Raw genomic sequence first — 21,644 nt, 5'->3', positions numbered from 1 at the left:
GAGAAGGTGTCCACAAATTTTCTAGGTTCAGTATTTTATTAGAGTTATCGTTACTGGTGATGAGTGAAAAAAAAAAGATTTTATTTTTTTCCCGAATTTGTTTACTTACTACCTTTTGTATTTTTACGCTTTATTTTTTGTAACTCTTTGTGTAACTTTTTTTTAATAAGGAATCGATCTCCTTGATTCCTTTTATTTAATTAATTTCAAAAAGAAATAAACGTTCTTTTTTATTCTTTTTTTACGAAGAATACTTTTGCATATTGCAAAGTTAGTGTAATAGCTGTATGCATTAGCTCTAAACAAGCTACATGCATAGCTAACTTACTATGCTCTAAACGAGCTTTAAACAAGCTATATTATAGCTAACTTACTTACATGCATGGCTAACTAACTTAATATCACTCCCATTTGTTTTGCATCGCACTGCAAAGTTTTAAATATGTGCTTAATCAATAAGACGATGAATACATTTAAATGCATTTTGCAAAAATAATAATTAAAAATATTTTAAAGTAAATATGATTAAATGCGAACACGGCATTCTTCACTCCTTAACTGTAAAAAATAAAGGAAGTTCAAAGTTGTATTTTCCAGAAAAAAATTACTACTTCATGAGCATCATTACGAAAGATTTAAATATTTTCCATTTCATTGTATTAATGTTTCCAATATATAAGTGTTTTAAGAATTAATTCTCCCTGAAATTGTTTTAAACAAGTTGAGTAATAATTCTTAATTTTGAACTTCTGCACTTGCGTGCCCCAATTTCAAGTAAAGCAGTCGAAGTAAAGTTCATTAGCGTCATTCGATATTTTTAATTTCAAGAGCTATTATTAACTGCAAGAATTTAAATAAAAGAAAAACTCCTTTCATTAGTGTTTGAATAATTATAACTACATATTTTTATTCTTTGCAACTAACTCCAATGCATCATTTGTAACGAAGCATTTGAAAATAGTAATTTAATAGCAACAATCATCTTGAAAATATAGTTTCTCGAAACTAAAAAGTCTTATGTGATGTGTAGTTTAATAAATGAAATTCACAATTAAAACACTTTAGATATTTCAAGCTTTGTAGGCCTAAGTGAATAAATGTATACCATTTACTTGAATTTAGACACGATTTTGCAATTTATTTTATTGAACTATAGGCTTGATTGAGCTCCTTATTTCTTCTGGAATCCCAGAATTTTATTTAATTGCTGTGTTTATTTTTGACCCTAGAATCGACTCAAATTTCACAAGCTTTTTTTTTTCTTTTTTTTAGAAAATAACTAATATCAGCCAAATTACTTTTTTCGATATTTAGTGTTAATTAAAGGTTGTTACTCGTGGCTTTAAAAATATTCGGAATTTAATTAATTAAGATCCAACCCAATTTTGTTTGCTTTTGACAGGGTGAGTGGGGATAGGTTAACTTCACTTAAATGTGTTTTATGTGGTTGTATCCAATTTCTCTTTAAATCTTGAATGTTATAAGGGGACTTGAAAATAGACAGACTAATTAATGTATGTTTTTTTTTGTTTTTAATGTTTAAGTTAATTAATGTAAAATTGAGTATATTATATTAGTTCGATAATTTTACAGATCATGTTTACATATTAAATATTATTATTATAGGTTTTTCAAATGATCTAAACCCTTGTTCATACACTTTCACATAAGAAATTAAAATGATCTTTGAGGGATTTATATGATATTATGACATTAATGTGGATATATTTTAAGCATAAGATCACTTAATACATTTATATATACTTGTGAAAAGTAATTTCAAATAATTAGTTATATATTTTACGGAATTTTCTCTGACAGTCTCATTAAAAAACTCAAGTTAATTTAAATATGTTTCAATGCAATCATTACCACGTTCTCTAAATTCTCTATATTTGTCTTAAACGGGCTAATATACATACAATGGAAGCGGCACTCTCAGGTTTTGGCCTTTTTTTAAATTTCTCAAGAAGTATTTAAAGAATTGTTTTGTAACTCCCTTGGTAATTAGTATTATCGTTTTTTTCCTTCATGTTACGATAAGGTCTCGGGGTAAGGTCTTAGCGATAAGGTTCAGAGGTTTCAGGGAACAACAATAAATATGCGAAAGAAAACAAGTATTTTTGAATACCTTATGCCAGAAACTCAAGTAATAAACTTGAAACGTATACCAATTTTTTTCCTTCTTATAAGCAACAACTGTATAAAATTTCTAAACCTAACTTAAATGTTTGTGCATGGACTCCATAAAATGCTCACCATAAAATGTTTGTGCTTTCGTTGTTTTTCTGAAACTTTAAAAACAGTAAAAAAAGTAAACAAATTTTTTGGAGAAATTAAAGAAAGTAATTGGAACATTATTGTTATGAAATTTGAAAAAAAATCATAAAACATGTGCAAGATGAGATTATTTGAAGTAGTTTTTTGATACAGCACATGCGTGAAAAAAATTTAAAAATTCTTTTCTTATATAATTTTGTAGTGAATCGTACTTGACAACTAATAAAAAAATGTCTGGATTGAATATCTTAAAATTTTTAAGAATTTCAAGTAATTTTATGAATAGTTTACGTACTTTTTTAAAGAAAGCTGAAAATTATAATGGATTTTCCACAAATTCATTTTGTACGATTAAGCAATATATATTAAAAATGACAAGTGGCATTGTTGGGTACAGTACCCAATAAAAGAATGCTTGCTTTCTATTCTTTTCTTTCTGTATACTATCACAGTTTGGTGTTTGAATGATTATTGTAAGTTGTTATTATTTTTTAGTAAATTTTGTCATAAGATACAAAAGGAAATTTGTAGAAAATCCCTTATAATTTTGAGTTTTCCTTTAAGAATTACAAAAACTACATATAAATCTACCAGATGATTTTTAAGTCATACTTTTTCATTAGTTGACAAATAGGATTCGCTACTAAATTACAATGAAAAAAGAATTTTTCGCGCATGCGCAGTATAAAAAAAACTCTACTTTAAACTGCATAACACACTTAAGCAGCTTTTAAATTTTTTTTTCACATTTTAAAACAATAATTTTATAATTAATTTCACATGTTTCCGAAATATTGTTTAATTTTGAAAATTTATCTAAGGTTGTAGCAAAAACACGTAAGATTAAAAAAATTATTTTTTATTTATAAAACCGTCCATATCTCCATAAATATTGAATTTAGTTTTAAGAAACTTTATGCAGTTATTGCAAGTAGCAATAAAAGTAATGGATACAAGTTACATTCTCTGGCATAGGGTGTTAAAAAATACTTATTTTCTCTCGTATTTTACTGTCCGTCCCTGTAACTTAGGAAATCTTTAAAATTATGCTACATTAGAAAAATCGCATTTTCTAATTACTTCTGAAGTTCCAAAGTACTTCTTTAGAATTTTAAAAAAAAAAAAAAAAAAAAAAACTTAATGCTTCTTTTTTATAATTATTGTAGGGTAGTACGATTAACTATTGTTCGCTGTAAAGATAAAAACAATATTTGATTTAAATGCTTTGAAACTTTAATGATCAATACCTCTAATTTGAACTCTTTTTATAACGCCTATCCTTTTATAAGCTCAAACGATTGTTTTTTGTCATATTTTATACTTTTCATAACTTCCCTGAACTTTAAATCAGCTTCGAAAACATTAAGTTTTAACTATTTATCTACGGATGTCTTAGCAAAGTAAATTAAACTTTTTAATTAAATAAATAAGATTATAATAATTTAAGAACGAATAAGTATTTCTTTAAGCATTTGTTATTGTAGATTACCAATTCTTAGACATTAAAATAATTGAACGTAGAGCTGGTAACGAATGAAATACTTAAAACTTTCGTTTGGAAACCACATTCTTACAATTAATAACTTTTGGAAAGTAAAGAAGAATATTAAAATAACAAAAACCGTTAATCACAAGGTAATTATGGGTAAGAATAGTTGTGCAAATTTTCTTAGTTCTAGCATTGTTTTATTTTTCCTGTTCAATTTCCTGTTTTCTGAGAGGAAGCAGGTGCTAGTATTCACATAGAAAATAATGAAAAAATAGCCATATTTAGTAGTTCTGAGCATCTATTCTAAAATGAAAATTCTTCATTCTGTGGAAAATTGAATTCAAATTGTTTTTTAATAAAGTAATTTCAGAATATTAAAATTTTAGTGACTTATAGATTTTTAATAATATTTGAGTGTTCCAAACATGTAGCTTTAAAAAAATAGTTTAAATATTTTTTTTAAATTTTCTACCCTCTGTTTTATATAAGTTAAATATATATTTTGCAAAATAGAAAAATTTTGTAAAACCAACATTATTATTAAGTGGTACACTTTTTCAGTAAAAACTGTTATGGAGTTATAAATAAATAAACAAAACAAAATAACAAAAAGGTTTTGTTCATATTTATTCTTATATTTTTTTGGAGTTCTAGTGTCATGAAATTATAAATAGTTTATGTATTAAAGAATTAAGAATGATTAAAAAAATTATATTAGATATATTTGTGGAAATTTGCAATTTAAAAAAAATTACGAGCTATTATATCAAAACTGTTCATAACACACTATATTTTTTTATGTATTTAATATTTTTTGTGTTTATACATTATTTTAAAAAAAAGTGTTTTATTTATAAACAATTTTCTTTTTCTCTAACAAAAGTTTGTTATTCTTTCCTTGTTTTTTTTGTATTTTTATCTTTTATGGGTTTTATATATGTATATATATATATAATCAGCTTTTACCAAAGTGGTTTAGTAATGCATCGGAAGTAATTTTTAATATGAATACATTTCAGACGTTCACCAAGGCTTCGCAGTAAAACTTAGGTGTTACTAAAAACTTCGATGAAACTTAGTTTTCACTGATGAAATCTGGAATTTAAGTGACTTTGGGCCTTTACAGTAACAAAATAATCGATATTATATAACACAGTTGCAGAATGAAAAGTAAAGTGCTTTTAAAGCTAAAGCATTTGCCATATTAAGTATTTGATTTATGATTCCATTGAAACTTATGTTGCCAATAAAATTCTTCATTTTAAAGCAAGTAAGATATTTTAATGGACATGTTTTGAGATTTCTGAATATGCTACACTGAGCAGAATATTGATTCGCTCCTTAATTTGTAATGAAAGCCGCCACTAAATGCCACTTATGTTTTATACTTATGTCTCTAACAATTTAAATGCTCCTATTTCTGGTACGAAACAATGTTTAGGAACGTGTTTCCGTTGAAAGTTAATAAATTTTATCCTTATCGTATCTCTATTATAATAAACAATTATTATTGAGATGCGTTTTACAACATTGTATAGAAGAAACCTTAATTTATAAAAGAATGTGCAAAATAGATCTTCAATACATAAATCTAAATTATTTATTGCATTTTTTTAAATACGTGAATAAAAAAAAATTTGAAAATTTCGAGACAATATGTTGACTTTCCTAAAAGATTTCAGTAAATGAAAATTTTAATTAATTTTCGCTGTTAAAAACTTCTCGGAAAAATATTGTTAAATAACAATTTATTTCATTGTTATATTGCCGTATTTAAACAGTCAAATAATCATAAAAAGATGGTAATCGAACTGTTAAATGTAAGAAAAAGCGTTTATTAACTGTTTTCTCCTAATGCGGTTAGAAACCAAAATTATATCCGCTAACTACGTCCACCTAATGAAGCCGCTTAGTTAATCACAACTGCGTACGCATTATAGCCGAGAGGAGGTCAAATACGTCTGTCTTATTTGTCGGAACTGTGGTTCGTGTCCCGAGCGTTGACATCATAATATTTTCCCAATTTCATTTAACGCATGAAGAGGTTCTAGTTCCCTGTACTCTCCAATACTAATTACATAACAAAAGGCCTAACTCATGTGTCCAATTAAATTTCTTTATTATAGTTTTGAAACCTTGCTAGTTATAAATAGTTAAAAAAAACGCATAGTTTTATATTCATGGTCTTATAACCAGACAAGCTAGAAACGGTTTCGAAACCGTAATGATAGAAAATGTTCTTGACCTCAAATTTTACGTTCAATTGGATGAATAGACTATTGTCGGTTATTTTACAATACTTTTTGATTAAAAATTCTAACAGTGTATATCATACGGTAGAAGAACGTTTCATTCAAAAAATAACTCAAAATGAGTCTTTAGAAAATTTACCACATCTCAAAATGTGTTTCTAAAACAATGGAGGTAGTCTGAAATACATGTTTAAAAAAATGGTTATAGCTTGAAATGTGTGGTTAAGAAAGTCGACATAGCAATTTATTCTGTTTTTCTAAATTCTTCACTGAAAAATTTTCTTTTTAAGAATAAACTGCTGAATTTAAATTAATTCGTAATGAACTATAATTTATTTGCCTTAGTTCCCTCTTTTAAATCAGAATTTCTTTAAATACTTTGCAAGTTTAAAATTCTACTGCTCCTTTTACTATATTGTCATGGATCCTCCAAATTTATAATAGTGGCATTAAATTTAGATTTTTAGATTTTCAAAAATAGATTTAGATTTTTATGAACCCTTTTATCGTTTAGTGCTCTGTTTTAAAAAAGATGCGCTGAAAAGTTCAATATATCTTCTACCCAGTCGCACTTTTCCTTCAGTCCGAGTTTTTGCCCAGTAATATTTATGCTTAGTGTTTAAAAATGTAAAGAAAAGTAAGTACAAATATCTTCATTTTGTTAACAATAATAAAGCTCATTTTTGTCCATTTCTTAAGCAATTTGAGCTCTGTTCAGTTTCTCAAATATGCTTTTTAAGCTGTTTTCCTCTTTAAAAATACATTTAGAACAATGTCAATTTTCCTTAACACGCATTTTATGCAGCGTCCATTTCATTGCGCATGCATTTCGAGCTATGCACATTTTCTCAAACACGCATTTTGAGCTATAGCCAAAACCAAAACGTTCACAGCTATATTTTTAGTGTAATATTTAAAAAATTAGATATATAAAAAATCTTAATTAAAATTTTCAGTTAGTTTATGTTTAGTATGTTATGTATTAATAGTATGCAAGATATTAAAAAAAAGTATTTTCTTTTCTTTCTGGTTTGCAAAAAGTGAGAATTACATAGGTCATGGAGCATATGTGTCACCATATTTTAAAGAATGCAATGCTGTAATGATGGCTTCGTTTTCAAAAATTAATCAATAATGATAATTAAAAGTGCTAAGCTTGTTTTTCTTTTTAAATAAATTTCCTATCATAAGTAATAAGGCTAAATATGTTTAAAAATAAAGTAATTCTGTGCGCCATTTCAAAAATGTTGATATATGAAGAAGTTGAGACATGCAACATTCTAATAGCTTCGTTTTTATCGAACAAATAGATTTCAAATTCTTTCTTCATAGAATTACTGACGTTAAAGTTTATTAATCTCAATTTCTATAAAAACGAGTGTAAAAGTTGCATAAATCAAACATTTGAATTTCATTTGGTTAAAAGATAAAAGGAATTTTCTGAAAATACTTTTCTTCTTTGTGAATTACTTTCTTAATTTTTTTCAACAGAAATATTTTATTTCAAAAAAGGATTTTTTTGTGAACAGTAGGATTGAACAGTATAGACCTTTTATTACTTTTATTTTCTTTAAAAGTACTGTTGAAAATTGCTTCGCTTAGTGAAATTTTTATATTTAATTTTAATAATCATAAAAGCTGTGCAAGTGTGTTTATAAATGTCTTATCGCTGATAATTTCTTTTAAAACTATTCGAATGCTGAAATGTTTTATTGATTTTAAAATGCGGTGGATAATTTTAATCATATTTGGAAGTTGAGAGAATAAAAATGCTGTCTAGAAACTTCTTTATGTATTAAAAAAGATGTTAAAGAAGAAAAATAAAAAAAGAATATCCTTCTCTCTCATTATGGTTTAATCTTACCTAACTAATAGTGCAATAATTAATCTAATCTCCACAGCTTATTAATTATTAATATAAACTATTCTAATCAAACTAGTTATACATAACTCATTATAAAGAGTAGATTATGTACTAATTTTTTTAAAGAGTTTCACTAATCAGAGAAATGAAATTAGGTTAACTATTTTTTGATTGTTTGCTAAATTATTTTAAAATTTAAATCTTACTGATTGAAACAGGGGGCTATTAAGAACAAACCAGTTGAATATAATCTTTAAAGAAAAATAATGCTTCTAGACTATATATATATATATATATATATATATATATATATATATATATATATATATATATATATATATATATATATATATATATATATATATATATATATATATATATATATATGTAAGTCTGATACCGGGAATATATATATATATATATATATATATATATATATATTCCCGGTATCAGACTTTATCAAGAAAAACTTCAGCACATTCCATAAGCACTTCACACAAATTGCAAATATTAATTTAATACACTTAAAATGTGCAAAAAAGCATTACTTTGCCCAAAAGGAGACAAAATAGATGCTTATAATAAGTCCATTAAATATATCATGAAGATATCAGAAAGACTTAACTTGCAAATGAAAATATTAAAGTAAAATTTTTTCATTACGAATTGTAATTCATCGTGTTCTGATTTGTGCCTAGTTAAAGTTTCTTAAACATGATTTTTGAAGATATGTTTCCAAGTAAAATAAAAAAAAAATTGCAACTTAAGTTCCTCACATTTGAAGCAAATCGATAATTTTAAGCTATACATATAATCTGGCCAAGGTCTGGGCTTTTAGAACGGGCAAAGAACTTAAATATTTCGAAAGTTATTGAATTTTAAAATAAAACACCAATTTGGCGACATTTTTGCAACCAAAGAAAAATTACCAAATACACTACCTTATTCTCAGTTTTTGAAAAAAATAAATTTAGCACAGATAACGCAGCATTGCAGTAAGTTTTTCAATAATAAAAAAATAGACCACACAGACTATGAAGAAGAAGCATAGATAGGGCTGTCATTAGATACGTAAAACTTAATCTAACGGTTATGAGTAACTGTTGCAAACTCTCATCAGTTATGAAAATAGCACATTATTCTCAAAAAAGTGTAATTTCATCTGACATCGGAAACTTCGAAAAACGGCTTTAAATGAAATGTATTACCATACTATGCCAGGTACTTCCCAGACATAGGAAGCAATGAGTGATAAAGGAGCATATAATGTCTTTTTTGGAATCAATTAAAAACACTTTTACATATCTTTAATAGTAAAATGAAAAGTTTGAATATGTGTGTGCCCGTCTCATAACTCCAGGAACACTTCGGACAGTGTGTGTAAAAGGCAATTTCAGTCCACAATGCAAGAAAATCCGTATTTCAACATTAATGCTTCAAACTCACTTGATTCTGTAATAATTACTAATTGAAAGTAAAAATACGCTTTATTAAAGACAATATTAAAGGAGAAAGGTTGCTAATCTTTTTTAGAGAGGCGCAAAAATCAGTAAGGAAATTGATGCTTATTTAATTTTGGTAACACGTATTGACTGAAATAAGAAAAGCTACATATATTAAGTACTATCAAGAAAAGTAATTAGAAAAACGTCACTAATTAATTTAAGAGAAATGTAAAAAATATCGCTATACTTTTGTTAATAACAATGATTCTTAAATAATTTTGGTTATTGACACTATAGGTATTATGGTAATTGGTGAAATCTTAATATATATATATATATATATATATATATATATATATATATATATATTATTGTGTTTGTGGCTATCAGAATATTTTATTTCCCTTAAGTAAATATATTTCGATTAGAAGGTGGCAAATAAGTAATTTTATTTCAATAATGGAAGCTAATATTAAGTAAGTGTCAAGAAGGTTTCTGCTACCTGCCTATATTTATATTTCTAATTAACATACGACGTGACCACTAGGGAGGTTGGGCACATGATAAGGATAAAAAATTACATACGAACTTCTAACTGGAACCATATTATGAACTGTTTCTAGATGAACTTTTATTTATCAAAATTATCTTGTTTCTATATTTTCTAAGAATTATTATCAGAAATGGCACTTAAATTAGTTCGGTCTTAGACTTTTCATACTAATTTTTGAGCTTGTCAAATCAGTCGCCAAATCTTTAAATTCTATTTAAAATTCTAATATTGAACCCATTTAAATGGTATTTTTGACATTGATCATCAGAAAAATGAAATTACAATAATTTAAATAAAAAAAAAGTACCTTTTCACAGACGCATGTAGAAAAAGTGCATCACAGGAAAGTACCCCTAGTGGCATACTATGACCTTTCCAGTTATAGGTACTTTAGCAGTTCTTCAATCTTATGATGTGTCGTGGGATTCTTCAGTATATTATTCATTATATAAATTATATAAAATGCATAAAATACATATTTATTTTTATTAAACATTTATGAGTAAATTATTTCAATATTTTTTAATGATCATCTTTAAATATTTCTCTTAACTGCTGATTCAAATCATTTTTCTTAAAGCAGTGGGGCCAAATGCGTTCTTGAAACAAATACTTAATCTAAATTACATACATGGTGAGTGGCATACATGGTATATTACATGCATGGTGAGTGGCATACATGGTATATTACATGCATGGTGAGTGGCATACATGGTATATTACATGCATGGTGAGTGGCATACATGGTATATTACATACGTAATTTAACATACATGGTGAGTGAATTTGTGTAGCAATATGTAGATTTCAAATTATAATATTAGATAACTTATTGTCATTTTAAGTAAACAAAAAAGTACGATTGGAATTGCATATAACAGGATAACATAAAAAATTAAATATGAAACAATTTGGAAAAATAAACAGATATTGTTTTTTATTTATCGTCAATATATCTAACTTGTGTATGCGAGCTAGATTGAAAAAAAAGAGGACAAATGAACCATTTTTAATTTATTACATAAAAAAATATAAACGAGTAAAATTTATTACTCTTCATATTTTTTAATTTTTTAATTTCAATAAATAGCAAAATAAGGTGCATATTACGAAAAGCATAGAAAAAGAAAACAAAGAATAAAATAGCTGTTTTACAATGCCAATTTATTCTGAAGTATTAGCATAAGCATATCAGTGAAGGATATGTATAGATAAAAGCTTATAGATATCTGAAAGACTAGATAAAAGGTTTTGGACGTCCACATCTAAAATATTTCTTTAGCTTTTGAAACACTCTCTGGAATTTAAGAGAAAACGTTATGGAAAGGAACTGCAAATTTCTCTTTTCCATCCTGATCAATAACGCTTTCAGACATTGCAAATCTTACTTAGTTGACCTAGAAAAGTCTCAGTTTCAAATGAGAACTATAAAATCCTGTTAACTTGTTTTTTTTCCACTGGCACATTTTAAAATACTTTACTTTTTCTTAGTTCTTTACTCTTTTTGGAAAATAAATGTTTTCTGTTAGTCTAGAATGCTTTTCCGTTTCTGTTTGCATGATTTTTCAAAAATATTATACTACATGTTGTGTGATTTTAAGAGCGAACTACCATGTTCTTTTTATTTTAATAAGCTATTCAACCAGAAAATATAGAAATTCAATCGCATTTTATCAATTAAACAAAAAATTAAGAAAAAAAAAAGCTTAGGGGTCACATAATTTTCGTCATGCGTTGCTCTCTTACAAATGCATCGATTATTAAAACTGAAATATTAGGATTCAAAGAAAAATATTTTTTTTTAATTAAAGATATAGAATTTTTAATTTAATGATATTTAGAACAAAATGATTAAGAAAACACCAGTACTAATAAAAATTCCTTGTTGCTATCAATGAATTGATGCACGCAGAATATCTATTGTTATTTTTTAATGTTCTTTTATAATATTATTTTTAAAATTATTTAATAGACTTTGTAATTATTTTTTTAGACTAGCAATAAGAATACACTTTTTCTAATTTTAATGAACCTTGTAAATAGTTCCATTTGCAAGAATTTGTGCATTTAAATTCGATGAGGTCAAAGTTTTGGATTTGAATGTATTTAAACATAAACCTTAGATCAATTTACTTACTTCCATTAACTTACCTAAGTACTAAAATTCTAGCAGACTATACATTTAAAAAAAATATCTTTCGGATTAAAAGTGACGATTTGAAATATTCTTTTCAATCGCAGGTGGACAGGAATGAGAATTTGAAAAACAAAAATTTAACTTCAAGTGTTGTAAAACGTTTTTTAATTTACAAATGTCTAGTATATTAATATTTAATATATTTGAATAATATATACAATTGACAATCTAATGGTAATAACTACAATAAGGAGCTGAAATATATTTCAAACAAAAAAGATGGCGTCTACAATATGCATCATTTTCGATTTAGTAACAATTTAAGAAGTTCCCATCTAGGTTTGGTTTACATTTTAAACTGAATTGTGCAAAAGTGTTCGTTTTAGTTTTGACAACAATTTCACTTACAGCCAATCATTCAAAGAATGAAATATTTCTAGAAATCGTTTAACATATTTTAAACTCTGTTTCCTATTTTTTCTATTTTGTAGACACTGAAATATTCTCGTAATTTAACATAAAACTTTACAAAAGAAAAACTGTCTTAAAGATTTATGCTTCTCAAGAGAGACTGTCATTGCAAAGTATTTTCAGACATTTAGGCAGATAATATGATATTTGTTCACTGTTGGTGATTTATAATTCGCAGGGATCTGAAATAGAAATCAGAAGTAAAAAATAAAAATACTTTAAGCTATTTTTCTAATTTATTTTGTGATACAACCAAGATAAATTGATACTCATTCCATGCGTCAATAACAAAAGACAGTTTTACTGTATCTCTTTAAATTCAAAAACATGTTTTAAACAATAATTTTATTATGTATTACAATAAGCTGAAAATTGAAACTATTTCCATTGTGATAAATTAAATTTTAAGAGCTTAAAGTTTAAGGAAAAATATACTTCTAATGATTTAACAGTTTGGAACTCTTAACAGAATGTTTTATTTTAAAAACTAGAATTCTTTATATAAAAAAAAGAAATTAAAATCTTAAAAGAGGTCATTTCTCATGATATCTGTAGAGCCATCATAAGGTCTTGAGTTACATTGTTACAAATTATGTTGCTATTACTGAAAAGGTATTACAATTCAGTTGTCCCATACCGTAATTTTGCCGTTCATACAGTAATTTTGACGTGTCCTCCCAATGGACGGGGTTAACTGAGAAGCATATAATAGGACATTCTTACTCAATTTAAGACTCGGTTTTCATGCCATTTCAATTGCTAAATACGCCTAGATAACGGTCTCACCTGGTAGAAAACCTTCTATTAAGTGATAATATGCTTTCTCAAAACTTAAGAGCGTTGAAAACTTTTAAGACGTTGCACTATAAAAAAATTCTAGGACAATTACAATAAAAAGTACTGAAGGTCTGAGTGCCGAAAATCTGATCCGTAAAATTTATTTTCACCATAAAAATTTATGGAACGAAAATCTGATATACCATGATTTTTACAGTAATATAAACAGTAAGTCTACTGAATTACTGTAAATGCTAAATTTTTGCTAAAATTTTATTATACTCTAAAGTGAGTTTTACGGATGTTGCCAAAGGGTCCCAGAGCCAGAATTTTACAGTTGTTTTATCCGGAACTTTTTACAGTGTAGTCAGATGCGGTAACAAAACATTCTGCTGGCAGCATGTGCTTTGAAGTATCCAAGTAATGGTTAAGAAATCGAATATTACATGTTTAGATTATATATTGTCATTTAAAACTACTACAATGGACCAGTTGCTTCTGTTTTCAGTTATTCTGTTTTTCGTCTTTCTAGTATTTATTTTAAATGTTAATTTTTCCTGAAAAATAATTTATGAAAATATTTTATTTCATAAAATTTTCTTCTTCTCCTTTCATTAATTTTTATTATTTCCCATGTTTTCTCAAATTTTTAACCTATTTTATGAGTTTGATATGCTTGCTGCTTACTCGCCGTTAGTTAAGTTTTATAAATTTCTTTCATAAAAATAAAATTGTTTTAAAAAATAGAAAAGATAAATATTTAAAAAAAATACCATAAAGCAGGAAAACAAAATAATGAAATATATATCCAAGGAAATGTGACGTAACCAAGGCAAAATATATCAATACAATAGGGTGAGGAGCACTAAAAAAAAACTGAAACAAAACTACAGCACACAAAGTGAAAAAAAAACGAAATAAAACATATCAAGCAAAAAACAGAAAATACAGAACAAAGCACAAAATGAAATATATAAAGAGAGTAGCGAATCTAAATGAACTTACTTGTACCGGAATAGAAAATATTGCCGCATTATAATTAATTTAATTTAATTTTCTTAATTTTCGTTATATATATATATATATATATATATATATATATATATATATATATATATATATATATATATATATATATATATATATATATATATATATATATATATATATATATAGCCCATCAATTCGCTATTTAGCTATCATCTTTTATTTATTTTATAGCTAAAATTTTTCTTTAATAAAATATTTAAAAGCAAATTCTAAGTAATTTCAACACTTCTTAAAACTGTTTTTATTTTGGTTTTATTGTGCTATGTAAGCTTCTAAGAATGCTAAATAATTTAATGCCTATTTCAACAGCTATGTGAATCATTTAGACCAAATAATATGATAATACTATGCATCAATAGATGTAAAAAATTTAGAAGATCTGCTTTCAGTATCTTTTATCGAATAAACTACGTGACAAAGCGAATCAATGCTTTTAGCATTTACTGAGTCTCTTTCTCTTTGAATCCAGGTAGATAAGCTGTCTTTCCGGTGAAAGCTTTCACCAAATGTCGTAATGGAAAAGGAATTCACTATCTTTTAACATAATACTATGACCATCGAAAGAAGATTTAGCCTTTGACAGCATTTATTTTCATGTATTTTCCTATAGAGAACTGTTCAAAATACATTTAGTGCTTTTTTAAAAGACCTTGCTCTTTGCACTCAAATTTTTCATGTTACGATACTCGTGTCAATAAAATAACAGTTTTTCTTATAAAGATGCATTTTATGATGATTGGTACTGCTTTAAATCTTGGAATATATTATAATTTCAACCAAACTTAGTTGATCAAACATTCTCCTACATAATAGTCAGTTTCTCTGAGAGTGGATGATAAGAAAAAAATGCATATGAAACACCCAATGTTAGAGTTCAGCAAAAAGCAGGAAAAAGATGAAACTTTTTTAATTCAAGATTTGTTTGGAGGAATCAGATATGTTCTTAAAATGAGTGATAAAATGGTAAAAAAAATATTATACTTTTAATATTATGCTTTTCAAATTATAATTTTATTCCTAACCATGTTTGAAACCTGCATAAATATTTTCGAACGTCATTGGGGAAATTTCATATAGTATCCTCCTTTTGAAGTCCTATTAGATAACACTTTTCATAAATTCTCTTTTGTCAAATTCAATTTTCCTGTCACGAATTCTGAATAACGTAGGAGACAGCAATAGTACAAAACTACGCAGTTAAATGAAAATATGCGATATGTAATAGACCAATAAGCTTATTAAGTTGAAACTAAGACTTAATAATAAACTTGCATTAACTTTAATGTACTGTAATTAGTTACAGACCAGGAAAATTTCTCATAGGGTTAATTTCAAGTTCTCCTCAAGTTCAAAGTTTCAAATTTAATTTAATGAGCTACAAATCTCTTGTGGCATAATTAAACGTATTTCAGAGTGTGCCTCAAAACACATTCATGTTTATTCTAACCAGAAAGAAGCTTTAAAACTTCTTATTGAAATTCTTATTTACATAATGGAAATATCTCCTTAATTTATTTAAGAATTTTATAGCAATGTCCAACATAAATAAATATATGTATAATATATATGTATATATGTATAAACATAATTTCTAAAAAGACGCAGATTCTTTGTTTTATTTATAAATGATTTTTGTTTCCTAGAAAAAGAGTCAAATCACCCGTTCATACCCCTTTAGTAGGAATTTACCTCATGTTATTAGTCACATGGTAACTCTATAAGATATTAGAAATACTAGAGATTCAGTAAAAAAAGTCCCTTATCCAGGGACTGCTGAGAGCAATTCCAAAATTACTTGCAAAAAAATATAATAATTATTAATCATTTTTTTAAAAAGAAAATGGTAGAGAATTCCTTTATATCTATCTATCTATCTATCTATCTATCTATCTATCTATCTATATATATATATATATATATATATATATATATATATATATATATATATATATACATATATATATATATATATATATATATATATATATATATATATATATATATATATATATATATATATATATATATATATATATATATATATATATATATATATATATACAACCTTGTGCAAATTAATTGAAACAAACTCAATAAATTCAGACATACTCATTTAGACATATACAAATTCAGACATATTTATTTATTTCAAATGGCAGAGGTAATTGACATGAAAAAGCAAAAACATAGGAACAAAACAAGAAAGTAAAAAGTCATTTCCTTAGGAGCGCTCTTGCTTTCCAATATCGCTCGGTAGACGACGACCCACAGAGGGCCCTGCAGCACAGGATGTGGCTGCCATCCAAAACAGCTTGGCTCATGCATAGAGAACAATAGGAATCAGGTGCCAGCCCTAAGCGAAACAGGTGCGCGGCAAAGCAGTCATGTCCGGTATGTAGTCGAAACTGAGCTAATTTTACACAGTCATCACAGAACACTAATTTTTAACAGTCATTTATAATATTTGTGTCCTTGTACCACACATGAATTAGCGCCGTGATTAGCTTCTCCATAGTTGTACAGTCCATATTTAATAGGCGATTCTTGCATATGCCCCAGAGATTCTCAATTGGGTTGATATCCGGAGAGTTCCCTGGCCATTCCAATGTCTCAGTTTGATTGTCAGACATGAATTTCTTGACAATTTTGGACGTATGGCAAGGAGCTAAATCCTGTTGAAAAATCCCTGTTCCATCAGGGTATCGTTTCTTCAACTCTGGAACAACTTTTTTGCCCAGAATAGTAATGTACTGCTCAGAACGCATCATACCGTCAATAGGCTGCAAAGGTCCAACCCCATTGTAACCGAAACAACCCCAAAACATCTTCTCTAAAAAACACGAAAAAAAAAGTTTGTTTCAGTTAATTTGCACAAGGGTGCATATATATATATATAAACGTACATTCAAATACTCTGCAAATTATGAAAATAAAGTTTGAGGGAAGGATCTGCAATAAGTTTGTCCTTGGGATCATAATTCCATTTTTTAGGCTCTGGCTCCTCTTCGTCTCCTGAACTTCAGCTTTTGTGGGTTCATCATGGACACACACCAACATTAGGAGGGCAAAACAGAGAAATACTCAGTTTTACCCTGAGAACACAGGTTATTGAAACGAAACATAAGTAAACCCTTATTAATTGTTACAAAATAAATCTTTAGTAAACGCATAATAAGCTGGTATAAAATAAATTTGTAACTATAATGCCCAATAAATAAGGACAGTTAAAAAAGAAGATCATTAGAGAGTTCACAAAATGAAATTAACTTATCTACACGTATGCCATGATTCCATCAACAACAAGGCGTCAATATGGAACGTCTTTCTCCTTCACTAGTAAAGTGTAATTCAGAGATTTTCCTCTAAACAATACATATATTTTAGACACAAGCGGGCTAACGGGTTTAATTCCACAACACGGTCTTATTCCACTCACCCCTATGTTTCAAAAATTTTTCTCATTTATAAATTCTTTAATTTCTGAATTCCAAGTAATTATTAAAATATCTTTCAAAATATTTTTAGTCATTAAATTGACTTCAAATATTTGTGTTTTTTTTCATATTTTCTCCACTTAATGTAGAAAGTTATTTTTTAATATAAATAAAATAACATACTGATTTTACTGTGTTAATTAGAATTTTCGTTTTAAATAAATCCAATAAAAAGCGAAACAGTTTTAACAGAAAATAAAGCTTGAAAAATAATGAAGTTCATTTTCCAATCCTTCCGAACCAAAAACTAAAGAACATTAAAACATTTCTAGTAATTGTATTCATTTATTCAAAAATAGAATTTTAATGCGATATTTGTTTTTAGATTTCTTTAACGAGATAAAGAAATATTGCATTAGATACAACTTTTGCATAGCATCATCTGCTTCACTCTTAAAGAAAAAAAAGTTATTTCTGCAGATAACAGTTTACGGAGAAATATCCATTTTTAAAAACTTTTGAAGATAAATCATTACATGGACTACCAAAAGGCATAGTCTTATCTCCTATCTCCACCCTTATTATTCAGAATGAATAAAAATTCTGTGGATTATAAACTCAAGTTTAATGAAAAATGGATTCTTTTGTTGGAGGGAAAAAAAGATAAAATGTGTTGTATTAAGATTCGTTTAATTTAATTCGTTCTATATCTGTTAAATTATCTGAAAAAATATTGATGATTAAAAATTTTAGTTCATTTAATTATAAATATATTATCTGAAAACTCGTTCGTTTCACTGGGTGTGAAAAATATACAATCAATTTATCGACATTAATCAAGACTATAAAACTGTGTTCAAAAATAAAACACATTTACCAACACAATTAATAAAGCTTTTATATACAATTTTATTTATTTATTTATTACCTGCTACCTTATCCAGTTGCTAGGAAAAACATATTTTCTTAAGTTCATACTAGAAGAACAAAATTTATATGTGCTTAGAATCATTCCGCCCGATGATGTTGCTCGAGGCAAAATCATGCAGTCAAAATTCACTAAAATTATGAACACCCTTTACTACAGTTCCTTTTGTAGGTATTTGGAGTTAATATTAATCTGTTTAGTTCCAAAATAGCACTTTTTACCATACTACCAGTAGTACATATTACCAGAATCAAGCATCGTTGGTGTCAAAGATCGAAAACGATTAATATAATATTCCTTCCAATGTAAGTATCTCTTCCTTTTTTCCATTAATTTTATGTTTTAGTTCCTAAAGTATCTATAACTATCTAAGTTTACTTGATGAATACATCGAAAACATTATTTTTGGAATCTGAAGATGATTCTCTATTTTTTTCTTTCTTTCAGAAAGAAAACAAATCGGTGAAAGTTTCAGGGACGCCTTTTTAAAAATATTTCTAAATTTATTTCGAAGAAATGCAACAAAAGAAAGAAAAAACTGAACTTTTTATAATTTCAGTTTTATTTTACAGTGGATTTTGCGATTTTCATTATATACTAATTGCTTACATATATGGTTATGTAATTAGTTAGGATTGCACATGTACGGCGTCATGGTCTCATTAATTATCATTCATTCATTCAGAGGCTGTACGTTTATTCAGAGAAAGTATGCTTTATCTGATTTCGTAACTAAAAACATAATCTTCACTAATTATTTACCACATTTGAAGTCACCAATTCAAACCATCAAAATTGAGTGCTATAACCTGATTATCCGATCATTAGATCAAGAGTTATTCAGTGTGTTCTCTTGTTTTGTTTTGTTTTTTGCGCATTTTACATACAAATAGGTTTTTAAATTTTTAAATTTCAGAAATAAAATTAGTTTTTGAAAAATGGCCAGCGAAAAGAATAATTTTTACTTATTTAAATCGATAAGTTCATGATAATGTACACTTATTCCAAGTAAGTAATCTATACGTAATTTATTGGACCAACCGATAGGTTCAATTTTCTGTTACTCAAACAATCAATGCTTCGGCAAATAATGTGTAAGTGCAAATTTTTACCGCTTCCAGCCATAGCGAAAATGACATTTCAAATAATACCTTTCGAAAGTATGCGGCGGAGCTTTCATTAAATAAACATTAGCGGACTGCAGCCATTATGCTCAGACTTTCTTGATGCAGGCTGTATAACACTCGAAATTTACATTAGTGCCATTAACGTCTGGAGATACAATTTTCTCTAGCAAATGTGTGTAAATATTATTGTAATTTCACCAGTTGTCTTGGCAGACATTTAATGCATTTTGCATTCTTGTAAAACAATGATCAAATATGCATTTACTGTAAAGGAAAGAGAAAAGCATCTAAAATGCATGTATGAAAATTATGTTAAATATTATGTTAATGATGGTTGATTTTTTTTACTCTTCTTTTAACTTGGAAAAAGTATTAGTATTTTTTAAAACAAAATCACTAAAAGTTAAAATATTGTGTAGTATTTTTGCTAGTATGCTTAAAAGGGAGGAAAGCTGTATTTCATGAATTTTTTCACAAAATGTAAAGGTAAACAAATAAAGCAAAATGTTGTTTTTTCATTACAAAAGTTTTAGAATTCGAATATTTTTATAATTATATTTTTAGTATTGTTTACGAATGCATTATTTTATATTTCAAAAGCTTTGAAGATTGCTTAAGAAAATAAACTAATCAAATACACTTATTTTCCTAAATTTGTCTTAAGTGAAAGTAACGTAAAATATTTAGAAAACACAATAAAGTAAATTTTTCTGTCAATATACTGCAATACTGTTTTGTATAGTACTGTTTCGTATGTCAAAAACTACTTAAACGCTAGAAGTGCCGTAGAGGTCATTTTGTTCGGTTTTTGCCATAATGTTGTATTTAATCATACTTGTAAGCTTCGTAGCTGATATTGTCTTACATTTTAGAATTTGTTTCTGCTTATCCTGTATCAAAATTGCAAGGTTTAATGTTGATTAGTTGAGTAAATAATTATATAATTAATACTCTAGCATTACTCATATTTTACCATAGCTAAAATAACCTGATAAACTAATTAAATCACATTCATGCTAATTTTATGGTTTAAATTCCAAATAGTTTTCTCTTCATTTTTTTAACCATACTTATTGTAAATACTTTCAAAATCATAAAAGTAAAATGTGTTCTTTACAGTAAGCTTTATGGTTTTGGGGGGACAACTGCTGCCGGTTTTTTTACCGTAATTTGAAAATGAAATTCCTAAAAAGTGCTAAGTTTCTAGAGTTAACTTTACTAAGAATAATAGTTTATAAAAAAGAAAAAAATAATATTTTTTCCTTCTTCAAAAAACTTCAAAAATGCACTTATTAAACATACTGAAAATATAAATTAATATACATTTTAATTTAAGCTACATGATGCACTTTTAAGACATGTTTGGCTGTTTATTTTTTCACTGTTACATTGATAAGATTCAGTTTTTCTAAATTAACTGAACAAAAGTGTTTCTTAATCAAAGAAATAAATATCGTAAAATAATCATTCAAATAATTATCATAGAACTAAACTAATCACACAGATAATTATTATGGAAATAAATTAATCATACAAATATATGTCGGAGAAATAAATAAATAGTAATAAAAATACATATAACAGAGAAAATGAGTTATTTTGACCCTCATACTTAAAAGAAGTTCAATTTTGAAATTTTCATCATTTATAATTGCTATGGGATAATTAAGAATGGCTACTGATGAAGTTTTTCTACTAATCTTTACAACAACGTATTTTACAGAAATTCTAGAAACGACAAAATCTTACTAAAGTAAATTTAAGTAATTGGATGCAACGAAAATATAAATATATTTTAAAGCTAACATTTTTTTAATAAAACTGAAGAACATTTATG

The sequence above is a fragment of the Parasteatoda tepidariorum genome, chromosome 10, assembly GCF_982258835.1.
Source record: "Parasteatoda tepidariorum strain Cologne lab strain chromosome 10, Ptep-v5.0, whole genome shotgun sequence".
NCBI classification, from domain to species: domain Eukaryota; kingdom Metazoa; phylum Arthropoda; class Arachnida; order Araneae; family Theridiidae; genus Parasteatoda; species Parasteatoda tepidariorum.
This window is presented reverse-complemented; position numbering follows the sequence as displayed.